The sequence below is a fragment of the Centropristis striata genome, chromosome 2 (genome assembly GCF_030273125.1).
Source record: "Centropristis striata isolate RG_2023a ecotype Rhode Island chromosome 2, C.striata_1.0, whole genome shotgun sequence".
Lineage (NCBI taxonomy): Eukaryota > Metazoa > Chordata > Actinopteri > Perciformes > Serranidae > Centropristis > Centropristis striata.
The window spans coordinates 5,518,214-5,542,879 of NC_081518.1; the positions used below are offsets into that span (position 1 = coordinate 5,518,214).

A 24,666-nucleotide genomic window follows, 5' to 3' on the forward strand; every position below is an offset into this window, starting at 1 on the left:
CCCCTAACCTGCACACACACAGACTGCACATAGACATATGCTTGCAGACACACAGGCACACACACACACATACGCACACACACACCTCAGTCAGAGCTGCCAGATGAGTAGTGAATTAATTTGTGTGAGCCACTCCAACATTAGGAAGGTGTGTTGAAAGGTGTCTGCTCATGTTTCAAATTAAACGCGCTGCTGGTCAGCATTAGCACCTCGCCACCCGTCGGCAACTGACACTTAGGGGGCTGGGGTGGGGGGGGGTGGGAGGAAGGAGGGGAGCCCATCCGCCGTTCACACTGGAATAATTAGAACATGTCAGGAAGAATTAATTTCCTCATTTTTCAAAAGGATACACAGAAATTACCATGTTATTATATGACAGGGTCCCTGGGAGGATTGGATTAAATTTGATTTCTTGCGCAGCCCACACAACAAATTAAAGTCATAAATAAGATGGAAAGAAGCGGGGCACAGAGCATATGTTTATGGCAATGAGTGAAGCCAAGGGACCAGAAACAACTATCTTCATTTCATTTTATTTAAATCAGGCCGACACCGTGTGTCTGAATGACAGCAGTTGCTAATGGGTCGAGATTAGAGGCTTCTTGATATTAACACAGAGATCAAACAAATTCGACTAAAAAGCAAAGGAACGTACAGTGTGTATGCTACGAGATGAGCCTACTCTGCACAGAATAACCAGCTATAGCTTGATCTGCTGCAGGTCTTACCACACAAACCTATTTATCTGTCTTTGTCCACTGATGACTCACATATTGAGCTTTTCCTTTAAATATTACACATACCACAGAGTATCAGTCTGTTTCAGAGTTGTAGATAACAACATTTCATGCTATTCGAGTAAGTAAGACCACATTCGTTTTCTTAACACAAGGTTACGGCTGAAATAGCTTCAATGAGTGACAAATGAAACAAATGTTGACTTAAGAAACAAAGGCATTTGCAAAATGACGCCAAAAATTTCAAATGTACTTTTTTATTTGTTTTAAAAACAGATTATCTTGAGCTTACCCAGAGAGGATAAAAGCACCTTAAATAAAAAAAAAACAAAGCATCTTAAAAGGAATAGAAATCTAATTAGATCTTCTATTTAGGGCGTGATACATCCCAATTTAAAGAGCACATTGAGCTGGCCCAACCTATCCACACAATACTGGACACCATCTCTCTTCTCAGGGCTCAGATTAGACTTGTAAGCTTACTGTTACAATTTAATACCAGCTTGCCTGGGAAGAGTTTTTCAACTCTTTCAAAATGGGCCGTCATTAGATCCTAGCACTCCCCTGGGCACCACAAACTTTAAATAATTTGCGAATCAATTAACTGGCTACTCTCAACGCAACAGGGATTTCACACTCCAGGGTCGTGGTGCATTATCAGTTGGAGACGATTCATGGCGTTTTGGGAGAAAAGTTCATGGTTGAAATCATTAATTCATTTTACCGGACTTTTAGTTATGCATTACTTTCCACAGCTGGGGTAGCAAGAAGATTAATGGCATGTTCTTTGGTCCTGTTTTCTCCCGTATATAGCTACTAGGTGAAACTCTGTCCTACAGTACAAGGGAACATACCTTGAGAAGCAGGACAGCAGCCAAGTCCATATTAGGTTTTTATTCTTCTGAGAATTAAATTAAGTCCATCAGACCTTCAAATAATAATAATAATAAAAAATAAACTCAAAGGGTAGCTCCTTTTCATGTGATTAAACATAGACCGTACTTAATCACCAACTGTAAAGGGAACCCACACAACCAATCTATTCAAATTGCCAACGCCAACAGCATATTTTAGCTTAAGCACTTGAAAATGAAGTCATTCATGAGTAAAAAATGCTATTAATTGAATGCAGAGTTTAGGAAGATGGATAAAGTTCAGCCGGGTTTTCCACATTCTCTCCAGGTAATGACATGTGCAACAATTAGTTCTCTATATTCACACTGGGATCCTCTGCAGTAATCGAGGCAGATGAAATTAAAATCTTTGTGAGGCTGTCTTTGTCAAGCGGTCTCTGTTCAGCAACATATTGACCATAATCACTGCAGGGTCAGTGGGCTGAAGAGGCCCATTTGATAAATAATAGATGACGAATAACCATTCAAAGGTTATTCATTTTCATTTTATGGTGAAGTGCTGTTTATTTAATTTCTGACAGAATGTCTCCCCCGCATCCTCCCCTTGAGTGGTGCCATCGATAGTGGGCTGAGAGCTGTGAGACTGTGATGCTGTTGCTTATTAGATAAATGGCACATGCTAACAAAGAGTGTATATGGCCTCTTCAGATGGTCTAACATATCCTCAGGTGTTTCCTAATGAGATTGCAGGCGTGTAATTAAACTTGTTCTATAAGCACTCCAGACGTTAACTAAATTACTTCCTGTCATGTTTTGAGATTAATTAAAGCTGTAGGTCAAAGGATCTAGACTTTGGATTGTATGAGGATCCGACTTAATGTCGAGATAGCAATGAATGCTCAATCACCACAGCTTTATGCATTATTTACTCTTATAACAAATACTGGCAGCAGCCTAATAACATTAAAGTGATTTAATACATAACCGTTATGTTGAGTCTGTATTATTAAGGTTCAGAGGACCATTTATTAGCGAGGAGCATATCTGGACCAGCAGGGGGCAGTAGACACAGCTGGCGATTAAGCGGCAACTTCAGGCCTGAATTGCTTAAACCTGCATTTTTTCTAATGGCCAGCAGGGGGCGACTCCACTGATTGCAAAAATAGTTCCAATTGTATGAAAGTCGATAAAAAACAAACTCTACTTCTGACTTTTTTTATTACCTTTGTAAACATTTTTTTCTAATGAATTCATGGTCTCAATCTTTAGTCTCAAGTCTTCTTCATTGCAACGTGATGTCTGTTTTGTAAATGACTGTCATATTTAGAATAAAATAGACAGAAGAGCAGGGTATGCTTTAGGATGGGGCTACCTTGCAATTGACAGATCATAACCATGCCGAAGTTTGTGTTTTTGTCCTTTTCACAGTGTGTCTTTGAGCTTACCATTTTGGACGCTTAGAAATGTCTCATTTTGTGTTCTGTTGTACTAAAAGACCCTCTAAGGACTCGGCTGTTCATTATGAATAAAGATTACCCCTTGCTAACCAAATGCTAATCTAAAAGGCCTCATGGTCCACAATCGTCATGGTGACTACGTTTTTGTTTTGTTTTTTCTCTTCTTTTTTTTTGTTGCAGTTTTTGTTTATTTATTTTCTAACATGCATACAGCTCATTGAGTAGTTACTTGAGGTTGTAGCTGGTTCTTATGACATTATTGATGCACCCAATACTTGAACAATAATAAGCCAATTTCTCAATTTTTAGTAACTCATCTTAACCCTCTGATATGCTGCTACAGTTGGTGAGTTCTACTGATAACTTAACTGGGATCTTCTTTTCTTTGCATCTGTTTGTAAAGCTTTTTTTATTAATTAGATGCTCTATTATTTTCATTTGACTGACTGTTATTGCCATTTTACGGGTTCAAACATTCACAACAAACTCAGCCAAACTATGGTGCAGCAGCAGAGGTAGCTGCTGGCAGACAGGTGTGTGTTCATCTGAGCGGATGACAGTGTGTGGTGTGAAATGGCATGATCAAACAATGGTAAATGGCCATGAACTTTGAATTCAGAGAGACATTTCCCAGCTGTTATTGAAGAGCTCCTCAACCACATTAATATGAATCCCATGATATCATCGACTGACATTTGGAAGAAAAGAATAATATCAATGAAGTTCCTCACCTTTATTTGCTTAATATCTACGATGCATTTTTATTAGAAAACCTGCACGAGCAGCAGCTGAGCAAAGATTGTTTAAGTAATATTTTTATAGATGCAGAGAGGACTGTAGTATTCTCTATTCTGCCTTTTTTTATAAGCAAAGTGTTGCATTTCATATCAACTGTTTTAGTAACATATATTAGTATACACAGCTTGCTGTGTGACTCCGACCTGAGTTAAACTTAAGGTCTAATACTATGGTGGTCCTATAATACCTACACAATCAGTATGCAGTTAATAGAAAACTACTATTGGATTATCTAGTATTATAAAAACTAACAAAATAAAGATACATTTGTATTGAATAAAACATAAAATCCCTGTGCAAATATATGTGTAATTATGGAAACAGTTGACCGTCGATGTCAAGTTTATAAAATGAGTTTATTCAAAAAGAAGATGTAAATGCCCAAATCAGTTTGGATATATTAATGGAGTTCTTACTATTTATCTAATGACATTCAAGGTTTCGCATTTTTTATTAGTGTCAACAGTAAATAAATTCCAAAAGACTTTTCTCCAAAGGTTGATGTGGATTTTCTTTAGTGTAGAAAAGGTATTTTTTTCTCTTTTAAATGGCCATTAAGGTAATTACCGATAACAAATACTAGAAACCCTGATTAAACCTTAAAATCGCAACTCCCACACAAGCAAGTGGATTTCATCACACAAGAAGCAGCAACACATGGAAAAAAAAAATCAGAATTCAATTAAAAGAAAATGCAAGAAAATAAGTTGGAGGATGTAATGTCTAAAGGTCTGTCAGTGACTTTGTGCTTATATAACTGTCTAATTGTGCATACATTGTGTGCCTATCCAATTGTCCACCTCATTTGATGCAGGTGTTCAGAGTGGGTGAGAGACAGCGGGGGTGTACGAGACACGTGGCAACAACAGAAACAGCTGAAGAGGCAAATTGATACTTACAAAAACTGAAAGACTCAATCCCCAGCTTCCAGCGATCACTGGTCAGTTGGTTTTGAATTCATGTAAAAACCTGAAATGTAAGCAAAAAAAGACAAAAAAGGCTGGTTTTAAGTGTGTCCTCAAATGCAACATCACATGGTTTTTATTAATAAATATCTTTTCTATTTTAAATGACACATTTAAAAAAAAAAAAGGTTATTAATGAGTTAAACTGTTTATTTGATTAAAAAACAGTGAATTGGGAACATGTTGGGCCTAGATAAGTGTATTTACAGACATGGCCAAAGATAGAGAGAGAACAAGAGGAAGAGAAGTGAGGCCATAGTGTCTGTTGGCTGAGGGTCAGAGTCTCCACAGCTGAGCTAATGTAAAACAGCTTTGTTAGTGTCTGACCTCCAGTCCTCACAGCTGTCACCAATGGGAATCCGTCCTAGACAATGTTTAAAATCTACTTCTCTGCTACCTCATTAATCTGTCTTCCAGTTGGCGGATTCCACTAATAAACAGCTTTCATATAAAGCGGTTGTTTTATTTAATTTTGCCTTCTTTCTTCAAGCACTGCCTGCTAATGATTTATTTCGGTGGGCCATGCTCTGCTAGTTTCAGCATGTCTGTTGAAGTGCTGCTGCAACTTAAGAGCTTTGTTAGAGAACGCACAAAGTATAGCACAGTACACACATGAAGTAATGACAATAGAGAGGAAAAAACCCTCAGATCGTCCAGCTCAAGGGATGAAAATGCTGTTAGCCCATTCATGTTCATTTTCTCACATTATCTTGTTTTTCACAATAAGCCAAGATCTCATTACCAGCTGATTTATACAATTAGTCCTCCTCAGCACTGCCAATTAGACAAGGCCAAGGGTTTTTTAAGGTCACGCTTAACTGATCTGTCACTAATTTGCGCTACGGCACCTCAGTCTCCCATCGCCGGGGCCAATAAACCAGCACCACCACCAACAAGACCAGATAAATGTACCGACTACCACCGTATTGTTGTCAGAGCACAGCACGGAGTCTGCTACGTGGGAGGCTGGAGGGCTAACAGAATGAGCCAGATAAAGGCAAGAGTTGCAGACGGGTCTGAATGTGGTAGCCTTGAGGCTGGAGGTGACAATGGGGGAGAGGGGACCCAGGTGACCCCGGCTGAATGGAAAGCTGTTACATGAATAGCACCTCCGAGTTTAAAGTCTTTTTTCTGCCTCTCAAATGACGCTAAACACACACTATTTCACTGTTCTGAACTCTGCTCCAGCTGCAACCACCCACTCCTCTCCTCACACATACACACACGATTAACTTGTATTAGTAGCTATTCAGTCTCCACAACAATCCCTGCCTGCTGGATAAACCACATATTACATGCATGGTAATTCATTAAACCAGTCTTTGTCAAACATCTGACTATACACTTAATTCCTGTTGTGCCTAAATAAATGAGAGCTCTTATAATTACAGAGAGTAGACATTAACAGACCTTTGAATTCATAATCTGATGTTAATTGGGAACAATGAGGTAAATAATAAATGGGGAAATGTATTCCTTATTCATTGGTTATTTAAGTTAATTATTTGTCTGAGGGAGAAAAAAAACAAAGGAATTTATAATTGCAAATAATGAGGCAACCCAAATGATATTATAATGAGATCAAACGTAGTAATCCCTGTGGTGTAATAAGAGTCGGTGTCAACCGGCCTATTGTAGCTGCATGTAGCGGCTTTTTTCCTGCTGTGAATTAGACGTACAGGCAGGAAACATAAAACAGGCACTCCCCATTCCTAATTAGAGAATCTGGGACTTATTAAACACAATTTCAGTCAACCCCAAATTCAAATTATTACTTCCACCGCATTTTTTCCAAACAAATTGTCAACACTCCTAAACGCTATATTTTCCATTATTATTATTTTATGGGTTAGAGGCCGAAGCTGTGAGGATGAAAGCAGTGTTAGGAAGTTATGACTGGCCCTAATGCACGCTAGTTACTTCTGATTTTGTGCTTAAACTTGCTACCGTATTGTCTCATCACCTCATTAAATAGAGAAATAATAAAATGTTGTTTTAGTAGTTTATTTATAGTACATGTAGAGCAGGGATGGGCAACTTAAATGCGCTACCACAGGGCCACATATAGGACGGTGCACTTAACCAGATATGATGAAACCTTAAAATAAATATGTTTTACAGAGCAGTAACTTAACATATTTCATGCTCAAATGCATGTAGAACAGTATAAATAGGAATACAAAAGGTTTGAAGCAAATAAAAAATAACCACTTACTGTGATTTCTTTTTTTTTCAGTGCAAGAACAGCAGACCAACATTAATTGCAAGAAGTAATTCTGTGCATTTTTACACTGCACTTTTAAGATTTCATGCTCAAATGCATGTAGTTGTACTAAAGAGAAAGAAAGAAAGAAAGAAAACTGTTGTTTTTTCAGGGGCATATATAGCAAATGGCACCATTTTGAATTTAGTGGTTAACATTTTATTTTTTTGAGCCCAGGCATGTATCTGAGGTGGCAATCCGTTATCCACTCAACATTTTGTCTGGGGGGCCATTTTCTTTATGGGCCCCCCGCCCCTAGGGCCCCAGAGTCACCACTCTGTCTATATTTACGCCTCTGGGCGAGAGTAAAAGTAAATTTAGCCCCATTTGGCCGCAACAGTCAAAAGACTATTTTTCTGTAAAAGTTACAATATGCTGAAAATACTGGAGGTTTAGCTCTCAGATACAAAAATCCAAACAGACTGATGGAGCTGACATCAAAGGAGCAGGGACAGAGAGTTTGCAGCCACCTGTGGCATTTCTGTCAAAGAGTGGCCTTTTCTCTAGCTTTGGCTGCTTATAGCTCCCTCACACACTCAAACACAACCACACCGACACAAACTCCAGTCGCAGCAAAAAGCTTTCATATGCAGCAAAGCAGAGTCTGAAATTATAGCATCAAAATCCAGAATTGGTCCCAAAATTTGCAATAGTTCAGATACCTACACACGTATGATAAATGCCCGGGCAGATTCAAATCCAACGTTTCTGCAATGATACAGTGCGTTCAATATAAAGTTGACCCATTCATTTGCTCTTTAGCCTCCCACATAGAGACTGCTTGTATGTCTGCTGGAATTGCCATTTGAGCTGGAGCCTCTGGTACAGTACATGAAGGAAAGCCGTTTTTACAATCACAGCTCAGAAAGATTCACTTTCAAATCAACTCAACCTTCAAATTCCAGACATGTGTTTTTGTACGGTGTGGGCTACGCTTGATTTAATTTCCCCTGACCATAACAGAGACTTGTGTTTTTCAACCATCATGTGACAGTGGCTCAGTATCAATAGACAACATCACCACAACTGTACACAGCACAGGAGACACAAACCACAACATAGCTGTCCCGACCAAATCCAGGTTTTATGTTTCATGTACTCTACATTGTATCAAAACTACTAAATGTGCAACATGTTTAGATTGCATGTATGTTTACATGCCTGCTGCATATGTGTATTTCAATGCACATGTGTACCATGTGTAGTTTTGTGTTGTATATGCATGAGGCAAGCCAAAACTTGTACTTCAACTTCTGTTTGGAATTCATCCAGATCTGCAACATGTTAAAAAAAATCCTCCCAATCCTCCTTTCCAAATCCTCACTCTCTCCTGCGTCCAAACACGCTAAAGTAGGAATTCTGCCGAGTTAGTTATTTTGACAATAGAGGTAATCTATGCCATCAGCAGGCTGCTCCCTACCTGGATGCTGTGTGGTTATCTCTGCAGAAGCAGCAGCCACACAGTCAGTCAGGCCGGGGGACTGCATGGGGGAGTTTGGGATGCAATGAGGTGAGGCTATAACAGTGGTCCCGGGGGAAATAGGGAAATGGGAGGAAGAGGAAGCGAGGAGGAGGAGGGGGGGGGTGCAGTGTGGAAGGGCGAAGGGGTGAATCGCAGAACATTCTGGCACAGAAGTGTCTGATATAGTAATTGAACACATGTGATTGTCTGTTAAATATCCAGTTCCATAAAGTCAATCCTCTCTGCAGTAGCACCATCTGTGAAATATGAAACGACAGCCTCCATGCAGTGAGTAATCACCATAGCCGGGAATGAGAGGACATTGCTGGTCAGGAAACAGCTAGTGTTCAGGTAGACTGTGGACACTTTGGCACAGATCGTTTGTGGAGTCATTGTTAGCTCATAGATTTATTCACTTCCTACCGGAGGAATAAACTGCAGACAGTCATGGACTAAAGAAGAAAGGCCGGTGCTGTGTTGTTAGAAAGACAAGCTGTATTTCTACAAGAAATCCACCATATCATTGAGTTATTTGGTGTTGGAAACAGGTCAATCACGTGCTAACAGCTGCTTCATGCTCCAGCACACTGTTAACTGTCACAGCCTTACAAATCTCTCTTCTTTTTATCTTTACCCTCTGTCTCTCTCAAACTGCCCTTTTTTCCCCGTCTCTGGCTGATCCTGTCCTGACACTGAAACTGCAGCAGACTAGACACTCACAAAATGTCTAGCACCAACGTGTCAGGAATGACTGCCAGAGCGTCACTCCAGTTTGTTAAGAGTAAAACAGTGACCGGTATTTGGCAGAGCTGAAGTGGAATAGTGTCAGATAAAGCAGAAGGAAGAAAAAAAATTGTCAGCTTTTACAAGCAGTAGCCTGATACAGATACAGTGTTGTGGCTGAACAAGGCTTTGATGTGCTGCTCTGCAAATACATTATCTGTCATTTCCTCTGTGTCAAATAACAAGAATAAAAGTCTATTTGCTGAGCGACTGGGTTGAGGCAGGGTGAAGGGAGAGAAACGACCAGCAAATAGAATGTTTTCTTCCACGGTGGACGGCATTCAGTCCCCAGTGCTCCTAACAGGCGGGCATGCAACCTATCAATTCTCTTTGATTCCCTCTCACATATTCTTCACTCCAAAGACTGTAAAGACAGAGAACACAGAATAGGCTTGTCTTTTTGCACACTGATGAGACCTCCTTTCTTAACTTCCAAGATATACACACATATTTTCTTTCCCTTTTTCTTCTTTCTTATTCGGTGTGGGGTTTGTGTGTGATGGGGGGCAGGGGTATGAAAACAAGTCTCTGCCTCTCTCCCAGGTAATGTGTTTATTTTCCTGGACCCATCTTCTAGTTTACTGCGTGGTGGCGTTTCTCCCCTCTTATCGCCTGGCCCTCACGGGGCACTTTAGCCCCTCAAATCCTGTTCACCACATACTGGTTTTAGAATCTGTGAAATGAGTGCTAGAGAAGCGTGGCCACAATGTCTGCCTGTGTTGCTACTGGACTCAAATGGGCTTGGTGCTTTTTTGTCCAGGGAGATGCATAAATGGAAGTTTTTAACACCTCAAAGGAGGCTGGGCCTTTGTGGAGCCACACTAGAGAAGCCTGCCAGTCTCCCGAGGAGGCAGACACACTGAGTGCTGCAGGACAAAGAGCTAGAGGAGCAGAATCAGCAGGGGCATCACTCTGCTTTGGGCAACAGGCAGACACACACATGTACACCCACATATACTGTAAGACTGCACGTACATACAGAGAACACACACACACAAATATTACAAAGGTTGGAGTAGTACATAACATAACATCAAATATTAAAAGCACATATGTCAAATATACAATAGCCGTAGGCTGGCAGTGTATAGATTTTGGATATTGTATGTGTTTACTTAGTCATTCTATCTACATTATTGATGATGATTTATCAAAGATTTCATTGTGTAAATATTTTGTGAATGCATCATTAGTCAACCCTACAATATCCTCACATTTTCAGTATTTCAATATATGATGATATTTGATTTTCTCCATATATTTCTGCCCTATATAGTCATATTGTGCTTCCAATCTGATGAATTAACCAACATCAATTTCCTCCATCTCTTACTCGTCTCTAACACCTGCACTGCCACATAGTTCTATGGAGAAAAGCAAACAGCAGTAACCAAGAATAAGACATAATTTATCTGAATAAAACAGTGTTTCTTCGAGTTAAAATACAACATACAGTAGCTAACTGTAAATAGATTCATATGTGATTATACAAACATGTTCAATAAAGATGACAAATACAACCAGCACAACAAATGCTGCCATTTCCTACTTATTGATTTCAGCTCCACTGTTTGAAAATAATTTCCTCATTTCCATCCCAATTTTCCTTATTGAAATTCTTTTTTTATTCCCGAGTACAGCCCAACAGCTGGCATTTACAATCAGTCTTTATGCTGTTTAGATGTCTACAATAAGCATTTAGATGCAAATATCTCTGCCTTGTACAAAGGACTTGCAACTTCTGTCAGAAGCAACATAATCAACCTGTAATTGTCTCCTGGCTCCAAGTGGTTTCCAGTGACAAGGCCTAAGCCGTAAGCATCTGTATTCAAATGATTCCCTATTTCAGGCACGGTTTAGTGTGGATATTTTCCAACAGTACCGCACTGAAAATCAATCACATGGTGAATTAAACCAGAAAGGAAACAACTGATCCATAAATGATCAGGTTACAACAAGGCATTGGTGTCCGCAGATTATTCAGTGTTTTCCTTGTTGGAGGAGACGCAGGAACGCACTATTTGATGGTGGCCTTTTCCACCAATGACTTTTATTACAGTTGCACATTTTTCGATTTGCAGAGGCAGGCTTAAGTTGGCAAATAATTGTTTTAGCAGTGAGCTGAGGACAATACAGGCAGGCAACTTTCACTGAGGCCATGTGCAAAACCTTTGTGGCATTGAACAGGAAGTATAGTAGGATTCTTATAAAGAAAGGAGTCAAACATTCATATTCCATATTTAGAAATCACTCTTTATCTTCTGACATAACACTGTACAGTACAACAGCATTTAACTGCATGTTTATCTGCATCCTGCAAAAAAAAAAGTCTTTCTTCCCTGGTGAAAAACTAAACCAAATGAATGAGAGTAGACACTCAGGAAATATCAATTTACTCGAGAAAAATATGACATCTTGACTAAGATTTAACGGTGTTATAAATTAAAAAAAACGAAGCCTAGCATGTGTGGCCGTGGTGTAAATCTGATACTGATGGGGGCATATGCTTTGCTTTGGCTCCACTAGCCCCCGTACAGCCATTTTAACAATTAACATTATAACCCCTGTTTTTTCTTTTTATTTACAGTTGCAGAGGTCATTTGTCTTTTTTTGAAACCCACAATTAATAGCAGCGTTTGCAAATGCAAATGAGTCCATTTAGGGGGAGGGAAAATGATCAGTTTGAGAATATTTCTGCCTTCTTAATCTTCTTAAGAGGGAAATGATTTAAAAGGAGGACACAAATCTCCAGTGACATGGCAGGAACTGTAGGGCACTTTCCTCTCTCCTTCTCTCTCTCTCTTACTCCATTCTCCCTTTCTCATCTCACTCATGTCTCCCTCCCAGCCCCCATCCCCATTTTTCTCTCCTCCTAATTTACCTCTCCCCCCTTGTTGCCCTGTAGGGGTGGAAGGGCTCGGAGTAAGGGACAAGTAGCTGAGAGCAGGGCTCTGCTTGGCTTGTCCCCCCAGAGGAAACAAATGTAGTGTTTGAGCAACTGATCACTGGTATAATTGAGTTTAACACTCCTTTTCTGGATTAAAAAGAGCCTTTCAAATGAAAGGTCAAATTACCTCTACAGTCAGGCAATAAATAAGTCAAACAAGGTAAGAGGTTCCTGCCAGCATATGTTAGTGGCAAATTTAATTAGCGGAAAAACAGGAGGCTCTTCCATTCCATACTGCATTGAACAAAAGCAGCATTGGAGTCCAAATTGTACAGCAAAGGAAAGGAAATACGTCAATCATTTCATTAATCGCATCACTTAAATTTTAGACTACCATGCAATGTTACTGTTACTCAATCGGTATTAGTGTATGAACATCCGTCATTTAAGAAATCCTTAAAGAGGAACGTATTTGCTTTTTTTTTCACGTCCATACTTGCAGTTTGGATTTTGTTTACATGTTTACATGCTTTAATGTTCAAACAACCTATTTTTCTAATCCGTCTGAATATATCTGTTTCACCCTCTGTCTGAAACATCCCGTTCAAGCGCCTGTCTCTTTAAGACTCCCTCCAAAAATAGTCCGGTCTGCTCTGATTGGCTTGCAAGAAAAATATGGTGCACCTTTACAAAAGTAGTTCTTCTCCAGCTGTTGGCGGCATATTCTACTGAGCCTGCATGTGACATACGAAGTGGAGGCCTTGTATCCCATGTTTCCCGATCCAGGCAGTTGGTTTATGAGTTGGTAGGCACTCCAGATACCAAAGTATATGTGTACAAGTAAGTTTTTCCCCTTTAATATTATAAAGTTACCAAGATACCCACCGCAATGTTCCAAATAATTGAATTGCGGGTGAAACTTGCGTCTGGGTAACATTTTTCAGTCTGCACGCTTTTTAATGCATGATTTTTTTTCCCCCATCGTGTAAAGTATCCTATAGGCCCATTGTCCTTTGATTGCAGCACAGGGAAAGAAAATGGGCATAAAGTTTGGCTGCAGTCTGGAGTGGAGGCACAGAAGGTGGCAGAGCAATGCACAGAACAAGGGAAAGAGAGAGAGAGAGAGAGAGAGAGAGAGAGGGAGAGAGACAACACTGCTCTACACCCAACCAGCTACAATGTGGCCTTTGTGACATAATGCACTCTGCACAGCAGATTGTGGAAAATAATCCAAAATTTACTGGTTCGCATATCCAGCAATAACAACTGACATCACAACCTGTGCCATATATGCCATGTTTCTGGGCACATTTTACATTTAGTGGAGAATGAGGGGGGTAAGGAAAACATCGTCAAGCAGTTATTATATTCCCATCATGTCCTGGGAGCCCATTACAGCATGGCACAAGCAACGGTAAAACTGAGAAACTCAGCAGGCTGAGGCTGCAGGCAGAGGGCTGGGGAGCACTTAGACTCACAGTACAAACCTACTGCACACTGTTAACTGCTGGAGAAAGATGTAGTTCAAACAAACACTTTGCACCTACAGATTATGTGTATTTAAATGCTGCTAGTCATTAAGGTTTAGTTTTTCCCTTCAAGTGTTTAGTTGGCATCCGTGTGCTACTGTTCGTGTGAGGCCGAGCACCCTCAGGTGTCTTTGCAGAGCCTCTAGAACAAATACTGAAGAAGAGAACACAGTAGAAGAGCTGGTAGAAAGAAGCTGTCCAGATAATGGTAACATGAGGTCGGTGTTAACCGTGCTGAAAACACGACAGGTGGGTCACATGAAAGATCACCATGTTTTCCTCACTTGCCCAACACATGCTTCTCATTATTCTACAAGAAAAACTGACATTGCTCCAAGCTAAAGAGAGAAGGTCCTCCACGGCCACTACCACTCACCGCAAACTAGTTTTCAAGTATATCTTACATTACATATGAGTATACATGTTGAAGCCGAGTTCGCTTTGAACATTCCATTGGGACAAAATGAAAATGTAAATAGATTAAATTGCGTGTCCAAACATGCATTAAGTGCTGCAAGGTAACTATGATCTATGTAATAAAAGAAAAACACTTTTCAGGATTCTTTTTCTCCAAATATAACAGACGTAAATTTCAATTGAATGAGCCCAGCAGACTTTTTAAATAAAACTAGCAGACGGTTTCCCACAACCTTTAGAAATGTGAGTTAAAATGTATACTGAATAAAACATAAATAAATGTGCTGAAATATGTGACTTCCATCCAGCTAAAAAAAAAAGAAAAAAAATCACACAGCTGTACCATTTCAATTTTTAAATGGCAAAAAAAAAATATTTTCAAAGACCTGCAGTGGACAGAGTGTGTGTGTTGAGTGTGTGTGCGTGTACATGTATGTGCCCATATATCCATGTGTGTGTGTGCGTGCCTGCTCTGCAGAACAGACCCCCTAAACGTGGTTTTGGGGCCGACTGTGGCCTAACAGTAAAATGTTGAAATTGGAAAAAATATTACCCTTCTTTCTCTTGAATAGCCGAGAGATAAGCACCCTTTAGCAATGAAGCCAGTGGAGTTTAAGCTTATTATGAATACCTCTCAGAGCGCAGAAGCATGTACTGTAGAAATCAAAGGGAGTAATAGGCAGGTAAGCCTGTGTCATTTTAAGGAGGAAGTCAGTTGTGAAATTGTAAAATCGTAAGGCCCTGCTGACAATCTCCTGCCCTCAGAACACTCCCATAAATGATTTCTAATGGCAGTGGCTATCACATATCTGAAAAAAGTTCGAAGTTTGTGAGGTGAAAAGAAAGAAAGTCCAATGCTAATCTCCCCATTGATGACGACTAATAATAATAAGACCATTTATCTCTTTGATTAAACAGCACATACTCTGAACTTCACAAGAATGTGTGATTCTTCTCCTAAGCTTCCCAAAGTAGACCTGGCTTTGCAGAACATTCCTCATGGTTTCATGTTCAATTGGCTGTGAAAGTCCGCAGCGTTACACTTACATGCCGGACAGAAACCATTAAAAAAAACACAACTGAGGCCATCTTTTTTTTCAGCTGCTTATCAAATTTCTGAATTCCTCCATGAAGCAAGTGCACATGAACTCAGCTGCATGTAGCATATTTGTTTGTGTATTTTCTGCCTAATAGCTCCAGTTGTAAAGCTCCTCTGCTGTAGATCTGTTGTAAAGATGATATCACAACACGACTGCTCCGAGGCAGCCCGGACTCTGTAGTGCTCACATATTCTACAAAGGCGTACACACACACACACACACACACGATTGCAAAACACACACAGGCTAATACATAGTGTGCTATTTCTCCCCTGAATATTCATCCATGTTTCATCTGCAGGTCTCCTAATCACAGTCACTTCCCCTTTAATCACAGGGCTCTAATTAGGTCCTAATAAACCATTTTGCCATCCTCTTGGAGCGCCTCTGTGTCACTCACACATCAAACCAAGAAATACTATATTAAGGGGCTGTCAACCTCAAAGGAAAGCTCCTCCAGCAGCAGTGATACAGATACTGCAGGCACACCCTCTTACACTAATTGAAATTATCGAAAGCTCCGCTTACATGTGACACTTGGCCATGTCTGAAACCATGGCCTGAAGTAGAGCAGTCAAAAGCATGACGGTTGTGCCAGCACTGAGGCTCTACTGCGTTCTCTGATGTCGAGTAATTGTTTAAACCTGAGTGGATATGGCACAGGGCCTCGTGCTGCCTGTTCTGCCAAGAGAAGAAAAAAAATATTCTTGCTAGCACTTTCTCCTCTGTTTCTTCTTCTATTCTAATTCAGTCCAGCATGGGCTTCAGGAAAACCCTCAATGATTCCATGTTCATCTTGGAGAACTGATGTAGGGGATGATGATCACCGACCACAAGTTGATAATGATGACTGTTTAATTAGAAGCCTTTCTTTGGCCTGGCCACAACCCAAACTCCTCCACCCTGCAGATGGTAACCAATAAATTTAGCTTTGCTGAGGATGAGGAGGAACATTGTACCTCCCCAGTTTACCCTCAACCCCACCCCTAACCAAAGACATAAAGCCTTTCTCCTCGCTAACACAAAAAAACATAGCCCTGCTGCATGTGCATGCATATACGAGCAGCCCAACTGTGTCTTCTACAGCTCGTGTTCATATGCATCTGTTTTGTAATTAGTAGTTCTTTTTTTGAAATGAAAGGTTGCCAGATTTTATTCATCATCTTTTGGAGGTTTTTCTGTTTTTTATCAACATGAAACGTTTACATTAAACGTCGCTGCCATGAGTTTAATCACATGTTTTTTGCTACAATACCCACTCCGTGCAACTACAGCATAATTACATTTTTTATGGTTATGTTTAAGCAACTCAAAGCATTTGGTAAGAATTAGGGAAACACTGTGGTCAGGTTAAGTACATTATGGTTAAGGTTGGGAAACTAAAACACTTTGTTAAGGTTGGCAGACACATCAGGACCATGGTAAATACTCCAAAAGTCAACTGTGATGGGATGCAAAACCCCAGTCTCCAGCATTAAAGTCATGAGCCTGGCCTCCTCCCTGTGACTTTACACTGCGGTAGAAGAACGTAACTCTGCGATCGAGCTTTGACAGCGAACGTAAATCGCTTTTGCAAATTAGCTGCATATGAACATAGTTAGAGGAGGGCGGGTTTTGATGTCATTTGTATATATTTGTATGCAGTCTGCAGGCTCATTAATTGTGGTCGTATAATATTCCAGCAAAAGATTCATCTCCTTCTAAATCTAAACATTTTTGCTCCTTAATACTTGTTCCACAATGTCATTCCACTCTCCTCAGCGAGGTTTTTGTAGATCCTGCAGACCGTGTGGTCCAGTGGAAAAAAGTGTTGCTGTTACTCAGACAGGACGACCCCTCCCATCTTCCTCTGGTCCCCCTCAGTCTCGTCCTCACCCACCTCCTGTCAATCATCCTCCCTCGGACCAGCCTCCTCCCAGAGGTTTCTACACCCGTACTGCCTGGCAGAAACAGTACTCTATGTGTGTGTTTCTGTGTGTGTGTGTGTGTGTGTGTGTGTGTGTATTATATGTGGGCGGGTGGCGTGTGCCAGAGTGGCTATCCCCTCAGATTGTCAAAGAGGCTCATGGGAAATTTACTACATGGGCCAAACCACAGGCTTTCTCTATCATTTCAGCAGATTTCTCTTTTTTAGCCCCATTCAAGAAAGTGATTATCACAGACGGTACTTTCTTTCTGGCTTTATTCTTTGAGCTGCGAGTCGGGCTTTCTGGGCTCTCCTCACTGTCGCTGCACTTTGCTTATAAATGTGCAGCTGAGCCAACCAGGGGTTTCTTAAGTGCAGCTTTAGCCTAAAATGTTTCCACTGTCTTCAACAGTTGTTTCTAAAGCATGTGTGTTAATTCATGGACCGTGAAAGAACGAGCAGATGACTGTTAATTCAAATTTGGTTTAAAGCTGAAAGTTCATATTTTCCAGCATTAGTGTCTGTGTTGTGGTTATGGTCGTATAATGGTACAAGAAGGCAGAGTGATGGATAAAGTTGCTCCAGCGCTCACCAAGCACCAGCACTGGTGAGGGTAGGAAAATGTGCCATTTGGAAACAAATGAAAGGGGAAAAGTCGGCCGCTGCTTCGGTGCTACCACTGCGTATATTTCCACCCAATAAGTACAATAAGTATTCTCAACCACCTTGAAAATACCAGATTTCCCCTGTGAAAAAAAAATCACTCTGTGCAGGTCAGAAGAAAAATCAATTTCTTAGACTAAAGGAGACTTGGTGTACTAACACATCAGAGGCAACATGAACACAAACATCATTATTTGTGCAGTCTTTAGTCTCAGAAAGTCTCAGAAAATCTGCTCTTAACCCATCTTTTCACCAACAGGGTCCAAACACCACCCTCCCTTTACTCAGAGAGAGAGAGGGAGAGAGAGAGAGAGAGAGAGAGGATAACAAAGACAGACAGAGAGCGAGAGAAAGCTTGTGGTTGGGTCTGCTGAAGCCATTTTCTCATAATGCACATTAAGGGCAAAGCCTTGTAACACATCCAAGTCGGTGTAAAAAGAAATTATTCAGAAAGGAAACAAAAGACCTAGGCAAGAAGAGATGCTATGGTTAACTTCATCAAAACTTTAGCCACAAGACCCTTTCCATCTATTCCTCCACCCTTCGTCTTTGTCACTTTGATTTATTTTTGGCACCGTGCATGAGCATTTTCCACAGGAAAAACTGTTGGGAATCTGATTTCTGGCCCAATACGTCCTTTCTTTTCCATAACTTCCTCGCCTGTTTTAGATGTCACAGTAGCTGCTCCATGATGCAAGTGGTTGATCAGTATTTGTTTCCATCCAAGAGGGCTGACACAGTCTATCTGCAGAGCTTTGGATTCAGCAGCAGCACAAGACAAAGTATGTTTTTGTTTTGGAGGCCTTTCTTTACAATGTAAAGATATCGACAAGTTAAAGCCGAACTGAGGTTTAAAATCAATATTTAGAATATGCAAATTTTAGTGTCTTGCATTTATGCAATTACATGGTTAAGGTTTCCTTTATAAAGTCAAATCTTTGATATTGTATTTATACTCCAAACTCTCAATCAAACCAGACATGCAGAATATTATTACAAGTATTTTGCATCATGGAGCAAAGTGAAAAAAATCATCATGGCCTCGTCACTTAAGTGCATGCTAAAGAAGACACTATCATGTGCTCAGATCCCAAATCTCTCCAGTAAGCATGCATGCACAAAAACACACAATGTACAAGCACACACACAAATATGCACCCAGGCGCTAAGTTGCCAATCTGATCTGAAAACAGTCGTGTGCCAACAAAACGGCTCCCAGCCTCCTAAAGGCTGGACCGCAGCGTAAAGAAGCCAGAATGGCTGGCTTAGTCACAACTATGGAGCATATTTTACATCTCATGTCAGATCAAGCTGGCAGATATGAAGCCGGCTGTCAACCTTCACCGACTGGATAATGTCTAATCGTTCAGCTTTTACAGACAGTGGAGACCTGTGTAACTTGGATACCAAAATAACTGCTGCCTTCAACAGGGTTATTCATAACAAATAGGAAATTCAAATACGGTGCGGGCTCCAAGCCATAATCGCGCTACTTCTCCCTTATGAGAGGACGAGGTTTTTAAGGCCCTTTCAGATTATTTTACATGAAAATTCTCAGCGTCACAGCTGCCCGCTCTGGCTCAAGTGAAGAGTCCTTTAACGCTCCCTCTAAGGCAGTGGCTCGCCCTGGGGAGGACCTGATCCAAGCACAATGGGGGGGATCACAAGGAAAAGGCTTGTTGTGATGCTTTTGTGTCAGAAGCGCAAAAGCCCACATTACACTAATCTCTTTTCCCTTGTTCACTCACAAGACACAATCTCAGGTCTTCAGAGCTTCTCCAATTCTAGCAGGACAGAAATCACTCGGGGCAAAAGATCACAGCTTCTTCCTCTTCTTATTTTCGCTTCTTTTTTTCTTTTTAATAATCCCATCATTCAGCAACAAGGTCACTCAAACAAACATACTGTATGTCGACTGTGTATCTATCTATGAAAAGCTGATAGACTGATAAACAGGCATCATTTCTCACTGAAGGTTAGTGTGGCTGCAGTCAGTGAAAGCTGCTACTGAGTCAAAGTGAAAAAAATTATAATTAATGCACGGCTCTTAAACTGTAGCTAACAAAATGGTCGCCTCAAAAAAAAAAAAAAAGAAGAAGAAGAAAGAAAAATGGCTTTGGATTGTGCACACAAATGTCTGCAAAAGGAACATGGACCGACATGAGTGTTTGTTTAAAATTCAGTTTCAACCACCTGCACTCTTTTCACACAACCTGACAGTTCTCAGCCTTGGTCCATATGCTGCACGCTTGTGTGTGTGTATCAGTGTGTGTGTGTGCTCATGCTTGTGTCCCTATGCCTGTGTGAGGCAGAGGGAAAGTGTGTGTGTGGTGCATGTGTATCTGTGTGTGTGTACATATGCAGGGACTCTAAAATCCACCACATTTTAATTACTGCCCGGCTGCACTGTGTGCCTCTTTGATATGGAAATAAAGGCAACCATCTTCACACAGCCACTGTACAAATCTTCATCTGATTCATAAAAAACAATGAGCCCGACTAATTCCTCCACCTGATTACAGTCCCAGACCTGTGTCAGAGCCGCGCGGCCACCAAGGCCCCGCCAATTAATTCTACATATTAATGTGTGATTTTAAAGAAATCAACAGAGGCTACTTACCATAGCCTAGACTGTTGCATTTTGAAGTCAAAGTTAATTATGCACAACTATGCTATGGACTAAAAGAAAATGTCCAATTATTTTGAGAAAAACATTTTTGGTGGGAGAGTGAATGATACAGATCAAAATGGGCCACTTAGGTTACTTGTGCAATTATGCAGTTCCTGTGAAGATACACATATTTAGATTTTTTTTTTCATCTGTAATCCTTTAATGTCAGCAATACTGTTCACTTACAGCAGCCAGAGGGACACAGAGATCTAATAGAGCAGGGGAAAAAACTGCCCCTGCCCTTGTCGATGTTCAGTGAGTGCTGGAACACATAGGTGCTATTTGTTCCTGAATAAAAAATACCATGAGCTCAAGTTTAATCTTTGACATTAGATGAACCTGGTTGAAGACAAAGTGTAAATGCTCGAGATTCCTTTTTCAGATTGTGTATTAAATATTGTGTGTATTACACTGTGTCCTATTAATCTGTCCAGCTCCACTTCCTCTCAGCTTTTCATCTCAGACATTGTGGAGGTGATGCCCCACTGTCTGCTCTTGATGGCTCAGTTGACCACTGATTTCATCACTATTTCTCCTCTATGAGAAGTGACAATGGAGCAAACTGTGAAAAGCCACAATTTCCTTCTGCACAAGCACAGCTCCACTCCATCCAGTGCAGGCTGGAAGCCACGGAGCATCAGAAACCCGATCTGCCCGACCAAAGGCATGCATGCATTCATTAAACAGAACACTGTGCAGCTAATCACAGTGTCGCATGAGGGAAAATTAACTATCGTGACAGAAGCGACATGTCACCGACTTGTCAGAAACTTCTTGTTGAAAGGGGACAAATTACAAAAGGAAAACTGCTATGGCATGTTCCCATCAGTTTTGATCATTGTTGAAATATTCTACAGCAAATTAGATAACACTTAGAAAGACAGATGTCACAACATGTGCTGCCACATTTATTATCTCCTGCTGTCCTCCACCCTTCTGCTGGCCCCCTCCTCTACCTTTACCAGGCCTGCTGTTGTTTACCTCCTCTCATCTTGTTTATCATCAGGTCTCAGCCGCTCCCTCCACCACCACCAAGAGAGGGAGACTAGTACCTGTGTGGCCCCCCTCTACCGCCCCCCTCTTCTATAGCTCCGCTCTCCCTGTCCGCATCCCAGCAGCGTCCTGTCACTTGGAACAAAATAGCTGTCTTTCTACCGAACACAGTATATATGGAAAGATAACGCGCCGTGTAAGGTCTCAGTTGTTCGGTCTAAATAACATCTGGTCAGGAGTGACAGAGGGGCTTTTTGGATTCTGACATTTATAAATAAAAATCAACAGCAGGGTTTATCCGTGTGAAGAGTGAAGACATTCTCTTGCAAAATAGGGAAGGAAAGTATCACTCATGCATGCACACATGCCAAGGCGTACAGGGGCTCACACACACACACACACACACACACACTTCAAGAATAAAACCGTTTTAAAATCGTTTGAAATATCTCTTCAGAACTTTTTACAGAATAATGTACATATACAGTATTACACAAAATATGAACTGATTTCTCTCTGCTCCTGACAACACATCACTATTATTTATTATCTCATGGTACAAATATGTCGATATAAGATTTATTTTTTCCCCCCAACTGTGAAATCAGCTTATCATGAGTTGTACTTGGTTGTTATTTCAAAGAATTCTGTTTGGCAGCGTAAAAACGTACAAACCAGCACTTTCATTTCACATTAGTGTGTGGCGTTAAGAGAAATTATATTTGATTTTTTTTTTTTTTAAGCAGCGGTGTAGAAACACTTTACAGTTACTAATATAGATCTGCCGGCTCATCACTGACGAAGGGACTTTTTCTTTTGGGTAGATGTTATAAAATCCCCAGAAAACATCTGCTGTCAATTCGGAAATTATCAGTTTCCCCTTCTGCGTAAATAGGATCAACCAAAATCATAAATCAATAATATTGAAAATGATTCCAACAATGTCACATAAAGTACATTTCTTTCTGGATCTTTCTCTCTCTCACCCCCTCTCTCTTTCTCTTTCTTTCCCTCCCTCCTTCTCTCCTGCCTTTTCTTTGATCCCACTAATTGCTGGCACAAGAGCTCAGTTTAAACAAGTCCTACCTTTAGATGAAGAGGACAGTTAAAAGTAGAGCTACAAGTCAATTTAGTCCAGTCTAAACAAATGTTAAGAAGGGCTCATCTACAATATTTCTCTCCCCCTCAATAAAACATAATTTTTAAAAAGCTCTAATCACAATGTAAAAAAAAAAATCGCAGTGAAGTTGCAACACGGGAGACATTGGACTTGGACAGAGTGCAGGATGTGTTTAGACAAGTGAACCAGGTGGCTTCTCCCTTCATGCCAAAATAAAAGTCCTAAAAATCTTTTGAACTTACTGGCACATCAGCGTCAGCGAGCCTATATCTTTATGCTGACTCCAGGTTGGAAATGGTGCCTTTTTTTCTTGTCTTGCAAAAAAAAAGGAGAAAAGTTCAAGATCCACCCGCAGATTATGAGTCCTTGAAAATACAGAAAATGTGCAAGGCCAGTCAGCATGAAATCTGATAAATCTGATATTATTGTCCTGCACTTCTGTTAAGGATCGCGTACCAAACAGATTGCCAGTCTAGTTTTTTTTTTTTTTTTTTTTTGATTAGTGTTTTAAATCAGCGACAATTACTGCGAAATAAAAGCACATCTGTCCCGGGCAGAAATTATTACACTGCCAAAATTACAGTAATATTTAACAGTTCTCCAATTATTAAAATGCACTTGTAAGTTGACTGCAGAAAGGAAGAAGGTGATTAATTAAGATGCCGGTAGTTTCTGTGCACAAATATAAGTGAGATATGTTAAATAAGAGCCAAGTGCGGCTGTGTGGCATCAAAGAGGCGCTTTTCACTCTGTCAGTGAGCGACACGCTGAGCTGCAGCAGCCGTCAGACACAAACTCTGAACAGAGACAGAGCCGAGTGTCCCTGTATAGCAATCAGGACAATGTGCTGAATGGGCAGTCTAATTATAAATGTGCCATTTAGACTCGCATTTGGTCTCCAGAACCGCCTTACCTTATGAGGAAACCTGCGCTCACAGCTGCAGAAAGAGCAACCAGGAGTGAAAAAGTTTCCTCCTTTACGCGGAGGATTTATACGAGTGTGTTTTTGTTTGGCGAGTTTTAAGGAGAGGTACATTTCATTAATTAGCCACAGGTGTGTTTTATTGTGTGGTCACACGTGTTTTGTGTGTAATAAATAGAAGAAAGACATTGTTTAATTTCATCTGCAGCTGATTCTCTTCTTATTAAAATGCCAATAGAAGACTCAGGGAGTGTGTTTTATTTTGGAAAACATTTTTAAAACGAGGGGGCCAAAATCACTGATGTTTTACTTTATATCACATTTATAATAAATGTATACAATTATTTATTAAGTTTGTGCAACATTTATATTTACAAATGGACGATATAAAAGTGATTTCCCAACACTAAAAAAGTTTATATTATACTCTAAAATATATCTAACATAAAATAATTCTGTTTAACACCAGGTGAATAATTTTTGGAATGATTCAAAGTATAAAATGTGTCTAAATGTAAGAAAATAATGAATCCTTATTAAGTAGGCTACATTTGCACTTTTCACACAGTGTGTGTTCAGTCCGGGAGCGCCGAGCTTCACACACTTCGGCTTAAATGGAAAAGTGTCTGTCCAAGTACATCTTCTCTAAATGGACGAGCCTCTGCGATTGTTGGATTTAATTTATGGCTTATGCATTCTTTAGAGGTCAATTCCCCTGACCCCCCGAGAAAGTTAAGGAAGAGCAGATTCCCAGGCTGCACTGGGGCCACAAACTGATCCTGGCGTTTAAAAAAAAAATCTGATAAAATCCTATGAGCGAGAGAGACTAAAAAGGCGCCGTATAAAAGGTAAAAGGAGAATAAACTTGTCCAGCTCACATCACGCAGAGAGGAGAGCTCTCAGGGCGCACGTCACTGTCAATGAATAGTACCGCTGTGTGGACACAAGAGAAACTGCCAGCAGCAGGAAAGTTACGGGACATGTAAACACAAACACTAAAGCGCTGTGAAGCTTTAAATATTAACAGATAAGTAAGAACGAGCACTTGTTTGTGAGGTTTAGTGAACACGGTGACAGCAGTCCGGCTCCGGTTCACAACGCTGCAGTTTTACACGCAGCTCGCGCCGCTTCACTCTGCT

At 40.5% G+C, this 24,666-nt stretch overlaps 1 protein-coding gene across 6 annotated transcripts in view; it reads right to left on the reverse strand.

The window, feature by feature from the left end:
* Positions 1-24,666, reverse strand: part of sox6 (SRY-box transcription factor 6) — a 150,216-nt gene that overhangs the window by 122,708 nt on the left and 2,842 nt on the right. For all 6 annotated transcript variants that reach the window (XM_059350823.1, XM_059350842.1, XM_059350833.1 and 3 more), the window contains one exon: positions 4,746-4,815. The gene's annotated coding sequence lies outside the window, so the exon portion shown is untranslated. The remainder of the gene's footprint in view (positions 1-4,745; positions 4,816-24,666) is intronic.